We start from the raw sequence: 12,915 nt of genomic DNA, 5'->3' as shown, positions 1-12,915 counted from the left end.
GTTTAGGATTGTTTCCACCAGTTACTAGCTGGTTGATTTTCAGTGAGTCGTTTAACCTCTCTGAGCCTGTTTCCACCTTCAGAAAATGAGGATGATGAAGTACCCACTCCTTGTGGTTGTGAGAATTCATAGGGTAAATTCCTTTGTGCCATGGGGCTATAGAAAGTGCTCAGCAAGAGTTAGCTGTGATTATTGTTTTATTATGACAATCATCTCTGGTTTTTGGAGTGGCCTCCAGATGTGGGCAGGAATCAATGCATGTTTAGAAAACTGGCCAGGACTGGGTCAACCCTCAAAGCCACCACAGAACCAGGTCCCCAACTACCACTGAAGCAGTGGAGGCCACAGCAGCACTGAGTGGCTGCCACCGTACCAGAGCTGCAGCACACACAGCGGGTCCAAGAGCTGTTGACAGCTTTCTGCAAGCACTCACCATCTCCCTCTGCAGCTATGAATGACGGGGTGGTGTTTGTAAATTACAGCAATATGTGATTTTTACTCAGTGATTTGTGTAAACTTATAGGATCCATAGCGGGTGTGGGCAGACATGATTTGCATTGCCAAATGGCCTTCTCTGTGCGCAGGAAACAGGGAACCTGGCTTGGTAGGTCTGCCTGAAGTCATCAACGGCAGCTCCACATTCAAGGACAAGCAGGTGTTAGGAACAAGGTGGCATGCAGGACAGCCCTCCAAAGCCCTCCTAAAGCCAGGCTCCAGTTCCTGCAGACCCCTCCTGCCACCCCTTTCCACCCTCCCCGGCACTTGAGCCAAGTAGTTAAGAACCCAGGCTTTGGAACCAAACAAACCAGGATTCAAATCCTGGCTCTACTACTTCCTCCCCGCATGGCCTTGGGTAAGTCACATCAGCTCCTGGGTCCTCAGTGCATCCTTGGGGAAGCAGAGCAGATAAAAGAGCCTGCCTCGGTTGGGTGCGGTGGCTCACACCGGTAATCCCAGTACTTTGGGAGGCCGAGGTGGGCGGACCATGAGGTCAGGAGATTGAGACCATCGTAGCCAACATGGTGAAACCCTGTCTCTACTAAAAATACAAAAAATAGCTAGGTGTGGTGGCGTGCGCCTGTAATCCCAGCTACTCTGGAGGCCAAGGCAGGAGAATGGCTTGAACCTGGGAGGTAGAGATTGCAGTGAGCCAAGATCGTGCCACTGCACTCCAGCCTGGCATCAGAGTGAGACTGTGTCTCCAAAAAAAAAAAAAAAAAAGCCTGCCTCATAGGGTGATTGGAGAACAGAGAGATAAACATACACTGTGTATGCACGGGCATATACAAGGGCTCAGGAAACAGTAGCTAGGATCCTCACCAGTCTTGGCTCTTCAGTGGGTACTGTCCTCTCTTCACCCCTCCTTCCCAGAAACTATCACCAAGTCTTGGCCCCAAGACATCATCACCCATTGGCACCTGCCAGCTTCACTTGGCATAGACCTCGGGAAACAACAGCAGTAGTGTATCAACTATGAGAGGTATGACTCACTTTTGTGTTTTTAAAACACTTTGAGCACTAAACTGAGATCCATGAGGACAGAGCATTTGTCCTATCTACTGTTTTACCTTAGCTTCTAGAACAATGCCTGGCACATAGTAGGCACTCAATAAATATTTGTTGACTAAGGGATACATTTACCCAGATCCAGACGCTGCGGGCACAGAGAGAAACCAAGCATGGCGGTGGAAGGGAGGTGCCAGAGGCGTGGCTGAGATGAAAGATGGATGACTGGATAGGTAGGTGGATGGATGGACAAATGAACTGTTGACTCTATCTCTCTCTCTCCCCTCTCAATGGGTCCACCCTCTGGGCATGAAAACCTGCACAATCTGCCCCTACCCCTGGATGCATGGGCAGATGGGTAGGTGGATGGGTGGGTTAGTGGATGGACAGATGGGTTGATGGGTCAGTAGATGAACTGTTGACTCCCAGATCTCTTCTTTCTCCTTGGTGAGCCTACCCCTTTGAGCATGAAAACTTATGCACCACTGTCTTGAGGGTTCCCTACAGGTTACTTATCCAGAGCCCCAGAAAGGTAAGCCTCCAACATTTCCTCATTCTTGGGGAATCTCTAGTCCATAACAGCTATTGAAATAAGTGATGTAACACAGAAAAACATTCATTCACTCATTCATTCATTCTTTCTTTCAACAAATATGTATTGAGCACTTACTATGCGCCAGGCACTCTGTTAGGCATGGAGTGATAAACCAACTACTTAGTGGCTTCAGGAACCTGAACAGGATCTGCAGGAAAAACAAAAGGCCTGCATTCCTCCACATTCTCATATATACAGGTTTGGATTTATACAATCAAACGCCTAAACCCCCTTCCCCTTCTCCCATCCCTCTTAGACCTTCCCCCAACCCAACCCCAAGGATGGTATCTTCCTTGGGGTTGTCTATACTATCTCTAGGTAGTATCACAGGGAAGTCTTCTTCCAGGCCTAAATTAAGCTTGTGCACTCATTGCCTCCTATTTATTACTATTATCACATGTGCAGTGGTGGATGTGCTGTGCTGAGCTGCTTTGCTCTTATGGTAATAACCCTAATACCAAGGGCATGCCAACCATAGTATGCTTTGCTGATCAAAACCTTGCAAACAATCAAACATTTACTTTCTTGTTTCATCCTACAGATGCCAAATTATATTCAACTGATCTATCTCTTTTTACTTTCTAACCAAACCTTGTTTCTCTTGGCTTAGCTCTACCTATTTTGTTAAACACTATAGAGAACCAAGTTCTCTTGGTTCTGAACCAAGAGACGTTCCAGAACCATCTGGTTCTGAACCAGGATGGAGTAGATTCATGTCTCCCGACTCCTCATGCTAAGTACAGCTAAAAATCTTGGACATTGTGTCTAAAACAAGCATAAGTAGACTCTGAAAGATGGAGAGAAGAAGGAAGACTGACTAGGAACCTCTGAAGCTAAGGGATGACACAGTGGTGAGTTCCTTGAGTTCTCTGATTATTTCATAGCTCTCAGGCTGAATGCTGGAGAAGCCAGCAACCTAGAAATGCCACTGAAAGCAGATTTAAAAGCCCCAAGGAAATTTTGTTATCCCTAGTCAAAGGACCAGAAAGAGCAAGAACCTAGTACATAGAAAACTTCTAGATGATTACCACTCCACCCTAGCCAAACATCAAAGGGAAGAAATGTGGCCCAATCTAAAACCCCTTCAGCAAAGGCCAAGTAGAGAGCCTAAGCCTCTACCCCTATCAAAGTGGTATCAGAGAAGACTCAATGGAGAGCCAGGGCTTTCATGCCTGCCAGGTAGTAGTACCCCCATCTCTCACCCCAATCCTGATGTCAGTGGAGGCCACATTAGAATTGTGGACTTCCACCTCTGCTCATTGGTAATGAGGCACCCCCTACCCTCCCTACTGGTGTGATATTAGAGGAGACTGAGTGGAAACCATAACCTTTCCTACCATCTCATAGTCATGAAGCTTTCTCCAGCTCCAGTATCAGTGGAGACTATGTGGGGAGCAATCATGAGGCACCCCTCCCCTCCCAGCCAGGGCTGTGTCAATAGAGATCTAGTGAAGAGCCTGAAATCCCATCTCTTCCCCACAGTAGCAAGCCATGTCTCTCCCTTGGGGTGTCAAATGAGGATGAGTGGGAAACCTGAGCTCTCATTTGCCTGGCAGTAATGAGAAGTCATTTCCCTTCCCCCATGGGCATAGTGTCAGATTTAAACAAGATCTAGAATCTCATAACACCAAAAATGTTCAAGATGTAACTAAAAATCATTCATCATACCAAAAACCAGAAAAATCTCAATTTGAATGAGATAAAACAATCAACAGATGCCAACACTGAGAAGACACAGATGTTGGAATTATCTAACAAATTTTAAAGCAGCCATCATTTAAAAAAAAAATAAAACCATTGAACAAGCAATTCCAAAACATTTGAGACAAGTGAAAAAATAGAAAGTCTCGGGAAACAAAAGATACAAAGAAGAGCCAAATGGAAAATTTTAGAATTGAAAAATATAATAAATAATTTTTTTAAAATACAACGAATGGGCTCAGCAGCAAAATGGAGAATAAAGAAGAAATAAGCAATGAATTTGAAGGTAGAACAATAGAAATTACCCAATCTGAACAAGAGAGAAGATAGACTGAAAACAAATGGGCCTCATGGACCTATGGAACTATACCAAAAGATCCAACATTCAAATAGTCAGAATCCTACAAAAGGAGAAAGAGGATGGAGCTGAAGAAGTATTCAAAGAAAAAAATGACTGAAAATTTCCCAAATTTTGCCAAAGACATAAACCTACAGATTAAAGAAGCCAAGTAAAACTCAAATAGGATAAACCTAAATAAACTCACATTAAGACACATCACAACCAAACTTCAATAAGCTAAAACCAAAGAAAAAATATTGAGAGCGGTGAGAGAAAAAACACCTTATCTATGGGGGGAGGAAATAGCTTGGGCAACAATGGTTTATCAGAAATCATGGTGGCCAGAAGAAAGCAGCACAAAACTTTTCAAGTATTAAAAAAAACAAAACTGTCAACCCTTAATTCTGTATCTGATGAGACTATCCTTCAGGAATCAAGGAAAAGTCGAGACAATATCAGACAAAGGAAAAATGAGAGACTTTGTCACCAGCAGATCTACCCTAAAAGAATGGCTAAAAGAAGTTATTGAAATATTAATAGTAAAGAAATGAATCTTGGAACATCAGAAAGGAAAAATAACAGAAAGAGCAGAAAAATAGAGATTATATATATAATACATTTACCTTCCCCTGTAGAGTTTTCTAAGATAAATGTATATATATTTATATTTATATATATTTATATTTATTTTTATTTTTATATATATTTATATTTATATATACAGGGTCTCGTTCTGTCACCCAGGCTAGAGTACAGTGGCGTTATCATGGCTCATTGCAGCCTCAACCTCCCAATTCTCCTGCCTCAGCCTCCCAAGTAGCTAGGACTGCAGGTGCATGCCAACACGCTCAGCTAATTTTTGTGTCTTTTGTTTTTGTTTGGTAGAGGTGGAGTTTCACCATGCTGCCCAGGTTGGTCTAAGTTATATTTGATCATTGAAGCAAAAATAATAAATTGTCAGATGTGGTTCTCAAAGTATGTAAAGAAAATAATTAAGACAATTATATTTTAAATGAGGAGGAAAGGGAAATTTAAAGGAGGTAAGGTTTCTATATTTCACTCAAACTGGTAAACTATTAACATCAGTAGACTGTGATGTTATGTAAGTATAATGCAGTACCTAGTAAAACCACTTTAAAAGATCTATATACAAAGAGATCTACTCAAATATACTCTAAATGAATCAAAATAGAATTATTTTTAAAATGCTCAAACAAACCATAGGAAGGCAAGAAAAATAAAACAGAAATAAACACAGAAGGAACAAACAGCAAAAAGTACAATGTCAGACTTAAGCCCTAACATATTGATTACATTAAATGTAAATGATCTAAATACATCAATTAAAAGACAGATTGACAGAGTGGATTTTAAAAAACATGATCTAACTGTATACTATTTATAAGAAACTTACTTCAAATATAATGATATAGATAAGATGAGAGAAAAGACTAGAAAATGATGTATCATGCAAACAATGATCAAAAGAAAGCAGGAATAGTTACAATAACATCAGAAAAAGCATAGGAGCTTTATTTGTAATAACCAAAAACTGGAAACAACCACAATATCTTTCAATAGGCAAATGATTAAACAAACTGTGGTACATTCATAACACCAAATATCACTCAGCAATAAAAAGTAACTAACTATTGGTACATATAACAACTTGGATGAACCTCAAGGACATCATGCTGAGCAGGGGAGAAACATCTCAAAAGGCCACACACTGTATTAATTCACTTATATAATATTCTCAAAATGATAAAATCATTGAGCCAGGGAACAGATTAATGGTTGCCAAGGTTTAGGTACAGTAGGGAAGAGGGGCAGGGGTGGGTGTGACTATGTAATAAGGAGTCAGCTCTATTGTTTTATATATTTTTTTCTTTGAGACAGAGTCTCACTCTGTCACCCAGGCTGGAGTGCAATGGGGCCATCTCAGCTCACTGCAACCTCCACCTCCCAGGTTCAAGCAATTCTCCTGCCTCATCCTCCTGAGTAGCTGGGATTACAGGCATGCACCACCACACTCAGCTAATTATTGTATTTTTAGAAGAGATGGGGTTTCACCATGTTGGTCAGGCTGGTCTCGAACCCCTGACCTCAAGTGATCCATCTGGCTCTATGTTTGATGTTTGATATCTGACACTAGCCACACCCACCATTCCCCCTTCCCCTTCTGTCCCACATCTAGGCAAGATAATAAAACCTGAGTGCCCCTTCTTTTGGCACTAACGGTAAATTCAAACCACAAAGGCCAGCCCACGTGCCAGGAACCATTGAGGTCTATTAAAAACTCATCCCAATTCTTGAGGTCTATTTTTAAAACTCCATAATATCCTTGTAGTCAATCCATCTATAAAAACTGAAAGCCAATCTCCCTTTCCTAGTCTCTCAAGCCATTTTTGCCTGCTTGGGAGCTTCTCTGCTCTTTCTTAAGAGCTTCATTGTATGAGTAATAAACCTTTAATACTGTCTTAGGGTGTGTGCTGGGGGATGGGGGGAAGCTGCAGGGGATGGGTGGGTGTCTGTGTGTGTGTGATCATCAATCTCTATAAGGATACAGCAGTGTCTGGTCAACACTATGCCTGGCACATAGTAGGGACTCAACCTCAGGGTAGAAAGCAAGGTATAGACAATGACAGAATATAAGAAGCTTTGTAGTAAAGGGGTGCATACAGAGGGGTTGGACCCATGGGAAAGGGTCAGGGCTGAGGTTCCCCAGGCCCATGTCTGAAATCAGAGAAGTGTATGCAGTGCTTTATTCTCATTTCGCTCAGTTCAGGTCCGTACTACAAATGCTCTCTCAAAGCTCCTCTGTGCCCAGCTCCGTGGGATAAAGATGGTCCCCTGCCCTTGGGCACTCCCAGAACTAATGCCAAAGAAGTGGGAAGGGTCTTGGCTACTCTTAGAGATAAAAATGGGACTGAGGCATGGGACTGAGGCTTCTCCAGGGAGGGACTGAGTTCAGGTTATCTCCAGGTCCCCCTGCCCAGCACAATTGTAGCACACAGTAGATACTCAATACAGATTTGAAGAATGAATGAACCCAAAATTCTCTCCTTTGAGCCTCTCACTAAACCTCCCCTTAAAAAGCCAACATAGGGTCAGGTGCAGTGGCTCATGCTTGTAATCCCAGCATTTTGGGAGGCTGAGGCAAGTGGATCACTTGAGGCCAGGAGTTCGAGACCAGCCTGGCCAACATGGTGAAACCCCGTCTCTACTAAAAATATAAAAATATAATAATAATAAAATTAGCCAGGCAGCCGGGCATGGAGGTATGTGCCTGGAATCCCAGCTACTTGGGAGGCTAAGGCAGGAGAATCGCTTGAACCCAGGAGGCAGAGGTTGCAGTGAGCCAAAATCACGCCATTGTACTCCAGCCTAGGTGACAGAGTGAGACTCCATCTTTAAAAAAAAAAAAAAAAGCCAACATGGGAGTTGTTATTTCAGCTTCAGAGATGCCAGTGAAGCCCCTCCCAGAAGGAAGGAAGACAAGGAGAAGAAGGGGACTGGAAATGGATGGGAGTAGGGGTGGAGTTTCTCTGAAGTGGATCCTGTGGACCAGATCCTCAGGCAGGAGACCCAGGCCAGGCCCTGTGAGTCCAGAGTGAGCTGGTTTGTGCCCAAGTGAGCTAGCCAGGGAGGGCCAACACCCTGGCTTCGGAGCCTACCAGACTTTATCCAGCTTCCTGGTGTCTTTGTGCCTGTCCCATTTTGTCTCCCTAGATTCTCAGTAAATCTTTCAGTGTTTTTCTGCTGGGCCCAGGAGACTCAGGAAAGAGCTAAAAACTCACACTGACCCTTTGCGGGGAGTGTTTGCCGCGGGAGGTGTATCAGGAGAACCCTAAGGGTCCGTGAGCTCCAGAGCCCTAAGCAGCTCAGCGTTGCCAAAAGGGCTGACCAGGGTTTGAATTGTCTTCCACTGTTTACCAGTTGTGGTATGATCTTAGCAAGTTACGTCACTGCTCAGGGCCTCAGTTCATCTATCTGTAAAATGGGGATCATTGTAGCAACCATATGGTGAATGAGAGGATTCTCTTTGGGAAGAAAGTGATTTTTTGTGTGTGTTTTTATTTTGGGGTGAGAATGAAATGGCACGATGAAAGGACAGAACACAGCCCAGTCTCTGGCAATGGCTGGTACCTCAGACATGCAGAATCTCCAGCAGAGGGGCAGGTATTTGGGAAAGAAAAAAAGAGACCCCAGGAATGATAATGAGGATGGCAATGGTGATGATGATGATGATGGTGATGAAGGTGATAATGATGGGGATGATAGCAAGATGACAGAAGAAAGCTTTACTAAATACCTACCTTACTGAAGGCTCTGTTCTAGAAGTTTCTCATGCAATATCTTACTGAATCCTCCTAATGGCCATCTTGTTAACCCATTTCGCAAATGAGGTACCAGACCCAGAAGTTAACTGACTTACCCAGGATCACATAGCTCAATTTCAGGTCTGTCCAACTGCGGGACATCCAATCTCAGTGAGTGGGAGATACATGGAGCTGTCTGGAACCTGAGCCTGGGCCTCACCCAGGGAGAAGTTTGCAGATCTACCATCCTCTGTAGCTTTCTGATCCTCTCTGCATTCACTCATTCAGCAGTAAATGTCCACTGTGCCTGGCCTTGGAGCTGGGAACACCAGAGTGGCTCACATAGCTCCTTTCCTCTGGGGACACTCAGGTAGTCACAGGTGAGCAGGTGAGAGTGCCACGAAAACAATTAACTACAAAACAAGGCAATGAGAACCACCCTTAAGGCAATGGGAACACCAAGAGGGAGTGACAGTCCACCAGGAGCAGGCTCAGAAGGCTTCACAGAAGAAGCGACTTTGGTGGGTTTTAAGGGATGAATAGGAGTTTGAGGACAAGGTGAAAATGGCGGAGGGAACTGTCTGAGCTCAGGCACGGGGAAAGGGAAGAAAATCCGGCCAGGGAGTGCTGTGGAGGGAGAGTCCAAAATCGCTGTTGCCTGGGTATCAAGCAGAGTAGAGGGTCCATGGAGAGGCGGTAAGGGATGGGTTACAAAACGACCTGCTGAATGCCAAGTTATGCAGTTTGGATGTCCCCAAGGGCAGTGCAGAGCCATGGAAAGGGGCTGAATCGGGGAGTGAGATAATCAGGTTTGTGTTTTCGAAGGCTGGCACTGGTGGCAGTGGTGCAGGGAATGGAATAGGCAGTGGTGGACAAAAAGGAATTTGGAGAGGCACTAGGAATGGGTCCGGACCCCGTTTCCCTGGGAGGAGGCCAGAGAAGGGGGCTGACACCCCAGTGGTGTCTATCTCGGTCATCCTCTCCAATGTCCTTTCTCCCACTACTTGTCTTTCACTGGAGCAACCTGACACCCCGGAGTGGAGGGTGCAGACACTGGCTAAGCACCTGGGCCCTGAAGACTGACCCAGGTTCTGCCACTTACCAGCGGAGTGACCTTGGACATGCCACGGACCCTCTCTGAGCCTCAGTTTCCTCACCTGAGCAATGAGTCGTCGCAAAATTGAATAAAATCACACATAAAAGGGATTAGCCCAGGGCTGGCATAAAATTGGTACTTGGCAAATGCTAATGATTATCCCCATTTTATAAATGAAGAAACAAAGGCCCCAGAAAGGGGCTGTGACAAAGCCATGGAGGGCAGCTCCTGCCACTCCTTGCCCTTCACCTTCGTCATGTTTCTCCTGTAAATGGCCTCCTGGCCCCTCCCTTCCCTGCTCTGCACAATGTATGAGGGACCCTCCTGGAGCCAGGGGTCAGGGCAGGGAAGTTGGCAGATACGTGGAGTATCAGAAGGGAGAAGCAACGGCAGCCACAGGGGTTTAGTGAATTATTCTTCACTCCCCAGCCGCACCCTCAAACTCCTGTGTCTCCCCTGCCATCATCCGACCTCCCCTGGCTATGAAACTCTCCTCTGGCTCCTTTCCCAGGGAGTCATTCATGGGCATGAATGGCTTGTCCTCCTCCTCCTCCCCTGCCTTCCTACAGGGCAGATAAAATTCCCCTACCCAGGGGCAGAGTGTCCACAAACAGGACTTTCTGGGGACCAGGATGAACAGTGAGCCCCCAAATTACTCTTGCTTGGGTATCAGGAGCTCTGAGTTCAAATCCCAGCTCTGCCATTAACTCGCAGTGGAATCTGGATATTTTCCTTTTCAGGACCTCAGCTTCCCCTTCCTGGTTTTCTCCCTCCAAGCCACAGCCTCAGACCTACCCACGGTTCCCATAAGCTTTGCTTGAGCTGCCTGGGGCTCCCAGGGTCCGAGGGACACAGATCCCACCCCAGCTGTGAGCATCCCCCTGGCTGCCATGGGCACAGTGCCTTCTGACACAGTGATGCCTGGGCCCTCCCACTCAGAGTCAGCGGGGCCCAAAGGAAAACCCCTCAGCTCTGTCTGAGCCAACTGCAGAGGTGGCCAGAGCTGGGTTTAAAAATATGAGAGCTCAAGTACCCTCAGTGCCAACTGCCCACACAGCCTGCAGGCTGCGCTGCCCACTTCCCAGATGTCACCATGGCCACTGTGGGTGGCACAAAGGGAATGTGGTGGGGGGGTGGTGAGTCCAGAGAGGCCCGGGGGTGGCTAGTGAGGGGGACGGACATTCCTCAGAGCCTAGACCACAGAACAGGGCTGTTTACACCATCTGGTCATACCCACTTCTTTGGTCTCTGGAAATAACCAATTCTGTTCAGACTCACAGTGTCATAGGAAGTGGAGTCTAACGAGCCTGGAATCGAATCCTGAGTTGGCCACTTACCGGCTGTGTGAGTTTGGGCAGGTCACTTGCCCTCTCTGAGCCTCAGCCCCTATCTGTCAAACAGATAATAAAAGTACCTACTTCATAGGGTTCTTATGAGAATTTGATGAGACAATGCCTGCAAAGGGGCTTAACACAGGGTCTAACCCTAGTAAGGACTTGATCAGCGGTAGTTGTCTTTGCTGTTACTGTTATCATGATGTGGTATAGCTGGTCTTTGCTAGAACTCGACCAAGGAGCAAAGGAGAGAGTAGGAAATGGGATGTCCTTGTTCCACTGTCTTGTCACATCCAGACCCCCCAAAGTCCAGGCACATCTGGCACCCATGAAGCTGACAATGGGGTTCCTTCTGTTTGTTAGATAAACAGGGATATGGGGACCCAGAGAGGGACTGTGCCCTGCTCAAGCAAGCTGGCAGCGGGTAAGAGTCAGAAGCTAGAAATTTGTACAACCCTCTCCAAGGTGAGAAAAATATAACACCCCCGAAACTGGGAGGGCCCCTAAAGATTTCCCCTCCTTTTTCCAGAAAGGGAAACTGAGGCCCAAAGAGGGAAAGGGATTTGTTCAAGTCATGAGAGAGCTAGGACCCAAGCCAGGATTCCCAGCTCCCTGACCAGGGCTCTCTCATTCCGTCCTGCCACCTCGCCCTGCTCACTCCTGCCCCAGCCCTGCCTGCAGTTCTCAGTCCCAGGGAGGGCAGCTGGGCAAGGCAGGAGCAGGAGCCTAGCCCTGCTCTGCTGGGGCTGGGGGCTGCTCTGCTCCCCCAATCCCACTGGAGCCTGCTGCATCCTTATGTAACCCGCTCCTGCTTTCATAACCCACTGCTGCTTCCTTCTGGAGTGGGAGCTCCGGGAGCAGATTGGAACACAGGGAGACATGAGCTGCCTCCCTATGAAAATAGGGTTATTACCAGCACTTGGGCTCCAGTGCCAGCTAATGGCCTTCTCTCATGGCCTAGGGCCTCTCAGCCTCCCCCCAGGCCCAGGGAAAGAGGAGGCCCAGGTAGGACTGGCACTCCATGCCAGGGCAGGGCACAGAGGAAGATCGCCATCTTGGGACGGGGATGGATTCTCTGCTGCTCTGGCATCCAAGGCAGGGACCAGCCCCCAGACTCCAAAGACCCAGGCAAGCGTATCAGCCCTAAAGAGTTCCCTGGAGAGAGGCCTGCAGGCAGGCACACTGGGGAGGCCATGGGCTCTCAGGGTTGAGCTGGAGTTGGAGCATCCTGGTCTCTGGCCAAGTAATTACAGACACGTCAGTTCACTTCTCTGTGTCTTCATTTCCTTATCTGGAGAATGGGACTAAATGAGGACCAATCTCATTGGTTGCTGGGAATATTAAATGAAATTCTGACTGGCAGGTGCCTGGCCTAAAATAATGGCTCAGTAGTCAGCAGCCCCATTTAGAAGATGAAAAAACTGAGGCTGGGACAGGTGATGTGACTTTAGGGGTACACATCATCTAACAGCAGCAAAGCTATACACAAGACAGCAAACTCACCATGCGCTGGGCACATGCTACACATATGTGGACTGAGCTTCTCCCCAAAACAGCCTTATGCGGAGGTGCTATTATTATCCCCATCTGACAGATGAAGAACTCATTTTAAAGGGGCTAAGTGACTTTCTTAAGGCACACACTTGGGAAGTGGCAGAGCCAGGATTTGAACCCAGGCATCTGGCTTCAGAGTCTGAGTTCTTTGCCACACCTACAAAACAACCAGGACCAATAGACTGAGACTGCAGTAAGCAGGAGTTAAGCTAGATGCAAGTCAGGAAGCATGCCTCTTCAGCTTCCCACCATTCTTTCCAATCCCAGTCACCTTCCACCTTACCTCTCTTTGGCTGCTGCTGTGCTGTGTGACCTCGGCTGGGCCACTTAACCTCTCTGGGCTCTCATCTCCCCATATGAAACAAGGAGGCTGATCCCTAGGCTAACAATTACCAGGGTTATTGTGAGGACACATTAAGATAACGAGTTGTAAACCGCTTTTCAGCTGAGAAAGTATCACACAGCTG

At 46.6% G+C, this 12,915-nt stretch overlaps 1 long non-coding RNA gene across 2 annotated transcripts in view; it reads right to left on the bottom strand.

Moving 5' to 3' along the window:
- Positions 1 to 12,915, bottom strand: part of LOC106996531 (uncharacterized) — a 67,074-nt gene that overhangs the window by 17,569 nt on the left and 36,590 nt on the right. Inside the window, exon 6 of one of the 2 annotated variants that reach the window (XR_013406820.1) lies at positions 2,177 to 2,249. The exons of the other annotated variant lie outside the window; for it this stretch is intronic. This is a non-coding gene — a long non-coding RNA (uncharacterized LOC106996531). The remainder of the gene's footprint in view (positions 1 to 2,176; positions 2,250 to 12,915) is intronic. 2 annotated transcript variants of the gene reach the window in all.

This window comes from Macaca mulatta, chromosome 1 (assembly GCF_049350105.2).
Source record: "Macaca mulatta isolate MMU2019108-1 chromosome 1, T2T-MMU8v2.0, whole genome shotgun sequence".
Taxonomy (NCBI): Eukaryota; Metazoa; Chordata; class Mammalia; order Primates; family Cercopithecidae; genus Macaca; species Macaca mulatta.
This window is presented reverse-complemented; position numbering and strand designations above follow the sequence as displayed.